Here is a 6,000-nt window from a genome sequence, read left to right on the forward strand (position 1 = left end):
AAATGAAAACGTAACTTAATTGGTTTAAAAAATCAACAACTTGTAACTTGGTTAAAAAAGTCAACAACTCCTTGCGATTAGTTATATGCGTTCATTGTAATTAACTTGGTTAAATAAAGCGTAAGATGCTGCTAAATAAAAAAAAACGCATAGGGCATATCCATCGCCCGAAGCCTTCGCCGCCGAAGCCTTCGCCTCAACCTCTCCGCAATAGTTCTGCCTCTCTTCACTACCGTCGTTGTCGCTGTCACCGTCGCCGGACTCCTCTCTACCTCTCGGCACTCACCGCCACCAGCCGTAGGAATCCTCTCTGCCTCTCTGCACTGACCATCGTCGGTCGCACGATTCCACTCTGCCTCTCCGCACTCGCCGTCGCTGTAAGACTTCCTTCCATCTCTCCATATCATAGGACCACAGCAAGAGTAAGCAAGCCCTTTGATAGCCACTCCCCACTCTACATCAAGCCAAAAGCTCAAAGCAAAGGTAACCCTAATCTCTATGTCCCTAAACTTATTTAGGCGGCACTCTACAGCAAGTAGTTTTATTCATAAATTGGAGCTCGAGTGTATTTATATATTTTATGATTTTGTGTTCATTCTACTTACATTGAAGATTTTAATCTTGCATGTTCATATTGCCAGCACAACATTGTTCTATCAATTTTTTTCTTTGATCCCCATTCCAGTTGTTTGACGTATTTATATTGTGGACCAGTCCCAGTTCATGAGTTTTCATGCCACTCTGGTCATGTATGCTAGAACTTAGTAGTTACATTTAATGCACATCTAGTTTTAGTATGTATCAGATGCGCTTCCAGGATTTAGTTTCACCTCCAAGCAAATTGCATTATGTGATTATGTTTGTCTGTTGTCTAATGTACCTGCTAAACTTTTGGGTTTCATATTTTAGACTATTCCTTTTCATACTTCCTAGAGCTGATCTCTATGCAATTTATTGCACTTCTATTAGTCGACAAATTTTTGACTTGTGATCTTCTGGAATATCATTGTCTGTCCTTTTTAGATTTATATGTGATCTTCTGTCTTTTATTAGTCGACAAATTGCATTATGTGATCTGTCGGACCAGTGGTATAAGTTTTTTTTTTTTTGGACTTATATCGAGAGATGTATTTCTTTGGTAGCCGAGAAGGTTAGCTACTTCCTCCTTTCTTTCCTCTTATTTTTCTTAGAAATTATTTTGGAGTATAGTGCCTCAAATTGTTATTATTAATTTTCTTTTAAATTCTTCCCACAGCATAGATTAATTCTGATTTAACAGAATTGGTTAGGGATGATCAATTCTATAGAGTGTAGTGGAGGAGTTGGATTAATAATTACAATTTCGCATCCTCTTTTTGTGAGCGATTTATATAAAAGATTTTTTAGTTTCAATTGCTTAATGCTTCGATTTGTCTTACAATATTTGCGCTCCAAGAGTCATGCCTTTCTTCTTTATAAAATGATCAAGTATTTTACTAGTTTCAATTTACAAGCACGCTATCGATGGTATAATTCAACACCTCCCATTTTCTTATCTTGATGGTATAATTTAACACCTTCCATTTTCTTATCTTGATTTGGAACACGCTAATTAGATTAGAATTAACTGATCTTGTGTGTTATATGCAATATTAATACAATTCTATTAGTTATGCCACCCTTGCTCTACATGAAATCCACATTATTTAGTTCTCACCATTGATATATTTTGTTTGATCTTTTGACACTAGTATATCATTAGAGACAATGATTGATTCGTGTAACAAGAGCGAATGGACACAAAAATAATGATTAAATATATTAAACTAAAAAAGAAAAAAAACAAATTATCAATCTTTAAAGTGTGTGAATAATACTTTGACATGGCTAGTAAATACTACTATGACACATGATATTTATTTGTTTAAAATATTATGATGTAGGAATCAATTTTTTATATTTAAGTTTTTTATTTATTATGTGGTGTTTTCTTATACATATATTTTGATAAAATCTCATAATTATTTCATATAAATGAAAAAGGTTTATTCACAAGATGGATAAGGAATGGATGCATCTGCCTTCAAGGCTTGTACCCGAGTATGAAGAAGGGGTAAAAAATTTTATTGCACAAGCTAGAAACTATGCAAAAACATGTGAAGTAATCTTATGTCCTTGCAAGCGTTGTAAAAATAAAAAGTATATGAAATTTGACCAAGTGTACGACCACTTAATTATTAAGGGGTTTGATCCTATTTACACTACTTGGGTCTTCCATGGGGAAACTTATAACTCACAATCTCAAGATGAAGGTAGTTCAAAAGGAGTTCAAAAAGAGGATGAATGTAGAGAGGCATATCACTTATATAAGGATGTTTTGGTGCCAGAAGAAATGGTTGGACACACTATGTCTGGGGCAAAAGATTATGAGTTTGATGATTTATTAAAACATGCAGAAACACCTCTCTTTCCTGGTTGTACAGCTTATACAAAATTATCGACAGTCGTCACACTATATAATTACAAGTCTACTAATGGTCACACAGACAATAGTTTCAATGAGCTCCTTAAGATCTTAGGTGACATGCTTCCAGAAAACAACACACTTCCAGAAACTGTTTACACAATGAGAAAATTATTAAAACCATTTGATTTAGGATACGAGAAAATTCATGCTTGCCCAAATGATTGTTGTCTATTTAGAAAAGAGTTTAAAGATTTGGACTCATGTCCGAAGTGTGGTTCCTCAAGATGGAAGATAGACAAAGTCACCACCAAAGTTTGTAAAGGAGTTCCTAAGAAGGTCCTACGATATTTTCCAGTGATACCAAGATTGAAAAGGATGTTTAAATCAAAAGAAAAGGCTGAAGAGTTGATTTGGCACTCGAACCACAAAAGTCAAGATCATATGATGCGTCATCCAGTTGATTCAGTGGCTTGGCATACAATAGATCATAAGTGGCCAGATTTTGCATCAGATCCTAGAAATCTCCGCCTTGGTCTTGCGACAGATGGATTCAATCCTTTTGGTGACCTTAGTTCCAGATATAGTTGTTGGCCAGTTATTTTGGTCAATTATAACCTTCCTCCATTGATGTGCATGACAAAGGAAAATCTTATGCTGACATTACTGATTCCAGGTCCAAAGCAACCGGGAAATGATATAGATGTATACTTGGAACCCCTTGTGGAGGATTTAAAGGAGTTGTGGGACACAGGTGTGGAGGCATATGATGCATTTAGCAAGTCAATATTCAACCTGAAGGTTATTTTTGATGTGGACAATCAATGATTTTCCAGCTTACGGAAATCTAGCTGGATGTGCCACAAAAGGAAAATTTGGTTGCCCAATATGTGGTGAAGACACATGTTCTATGTGGCTTAAATATAGTAGAAAGTTTGCATACTTAGGCCATAGGAGATTTCTTTCTCCTAATCATCCATTTCATCAGAAAAAAAAAGTGGTTTAATGGGGAAAAGGAGAGTAAAGAGAAACCTAGACTTTTGAATGGGTTAGAAATTATCAATGCATTGAAAGATATTGAAAATGACTGGGGTAAAAAGAAAAAGGGTGAGACTGTCAACACTTTGAGGAAAAAGAGGAAGAAACAGGAGAGTTCAAAAGAGGTACAAAAACCAGTTCAAAGGTGGAAAAAAAAGTCAATTTTTTTCAATTTGCCATATTGGAGTGTAAGTTATTTTTCACTGTATTCATTAGCTTTTACAATTTGTTATTTTTTGTTCCTAAATATGTTCTAATATTCTGAACTAACTATAAATCATGTTGATGTTTACCTTTAGGGCCTCTTGCTACGTCATAACTTAGATGTGATGCATGTTGAAAAGAATGTTTGCGAGAATATCATAGGCACATTGTTTGCGAAAAGAATGTTGAAGTTATTTTTTGTTGCAGAAAAAAATATTAGAATGCCCACCTGAATCTCAAAACACAACTAATATTGCTGATGATGCAATTAGCATTGTGTTTGGCAATGAAGCTCATGGTAGAGTGCGTGGAATGGGCTTTGGAGTAACACCATTGAAAGTTGGAACTTCTGTGCAACAAAATGGAATGATTCAACAACTTCAAACTATAGTACAAAATGTTCAACAACAAATGCAAGAAATGAGGCAACAAAATCAACTAGAAATGCAAGAAATGAGGTCTATGTTTTTACAAAGTATGAGACAACAAAATCATCCAGAACAGGTTAGTAAGTAAACAATATATATATATATATATATATATATATATATAATAAGTTTGATATGTACACTTAAATGCTTTTGAATTATCATGATGACATTGTTTGACATGATTTGGTTATAAAATTAGATTGCTAGTGGTGGTATTTGTAGCGGTATTGGGAATGAATTTGATAGCAATAGCGATATTAATATTGGTGCCAAAAAAAGTGATAATTTTGGTCATGTTTTTCAGGTGATTATCATAAAATTATATATTTCTGAATCACAAAATTGTTACAAAAATATATATGATTGAATTAATAACTTTGTATTGTTTATTTACAGTCAAATTCGAGAAATGCGAGTCGTGGAGATATATGTGCTAATACTAAATGTAAGCTGCTTCATTGGTCTGCTGATGAATTAGTTGTTGCAGAAGGTCGAATTGCATCCACAGATCCAAATACAAAAGTGCATCACGTTATTCTTGGTGGATCATGTTGGAAAGTTTGGGTTGATAAAGTTTTGCTGGAAAAGGTGGACCTAATTCGACCAAATGATGAAATGCAGTTTCTTGATGATGCAATAGGAAGCACGGTTGCATGGTTATCGAAATTTATAGTATTGTGTGATTGATACATAATATACTAATTTTTTGTGGATTGTAAGTTTAATTGTTATTATGTAATAACTAGTTTGATAGAGATTTTGTATCTTGTTTAAGATCTTTAAATTTTTTTGGTATAATGAAAAACTATGACTTTTGTTAATTTTATGGATTTATTTGCACTAAATTTATTGTAAAATTTTGGTTTATTATTTTCATCAATTTAATATTTTTTTTAATATAGTTAAGGCTATCAACAGCGTACATTTATAAGCTGCAGATTATTATCCTTAGTGCATAAAAATGCTTTCCACGGCGTGCTTTGCGCGCTACGGATAATATTATCTGTAGCGCGCAAAGCACACCGCGGAAACTACTATTTGTAGCGTGCTTTGTGCGCTACGGATAATACTTTTCGCAACGCGCAAAGCACGCCGCGGAAACTATTATCCGCGGCGCACAACGCATGCCGCGGAAAGTATTATCCACGGCGTGCAAAGCATGCCGCGGAAAATATTATCCGCGGCGCGCAAAGCATGCCGCGGAAAGTATTATCCGCAAAACGCAAAGTACACTGTCAATAATTTAGGACTTTTAACAGCTTTTAATTGTGCAGCATGCAATGCGCGCTGTGGAAAGCGAATTTGCGCGCTGCGAAAAGCTATTTTTGTTGTAGTGAACATGCTTGCTTATAACTCCACCACTCGGGATTATCTTCATCGTATAGCTATCACTGATCAAATTCTATGCCAATATCAATCGACACCATTGCTTCTCCCCCATACACCAAGAGGAATGTTGTAATGTCAGTCGCCTCCCGAGGAGTGGTGCGATAAGATCATAGCACACTTGGCAATTCATCCGCTTAGCTGTCTCTAACATGGTCGAGCCGAGTCTTGAGTCTTCAGAGGATTTCTCTATTGGTGGCCTCCATCTAGCCATTGCTTTGGAGATAAGACACTGAAGCAAAGGCTTGCGTAATACCATAGCTGGCGCACCATTCTCTGAGTCTCCTTCCTTGAAACTACATTCCATTATCGAAGACGAGTCGATGAGGGACTCCGAATCGGCAAATGATATTCTGCCACAGAAACTTTATAATCATCTGCTCGATTATTTTCGTGAGCAGCTTGGCTTCCACCAACTTGGAGAAGTAGTCTACCGCAAGGAGGAATTTTCTTTGTCCGATTGCCATTGGAAATGACCCTACAATGTCTATTCCTTAT

Source organism: Zingiber officinale, chromosome 6A (assembly GCF_018446385.1).
Source record: "Zingiber officinale cultivar Zhangliang chromosome 6A, Zo_v1.1, whole genome shotgun sequence".
In the NCBI taxonomy this organism is placed as follows: Eukaryota; Viridiplantae; Streptophyta; class Magnoliopsida; order Zingiberales; family Zingiberaceae; genus Zingiber; species Zingiber officinale.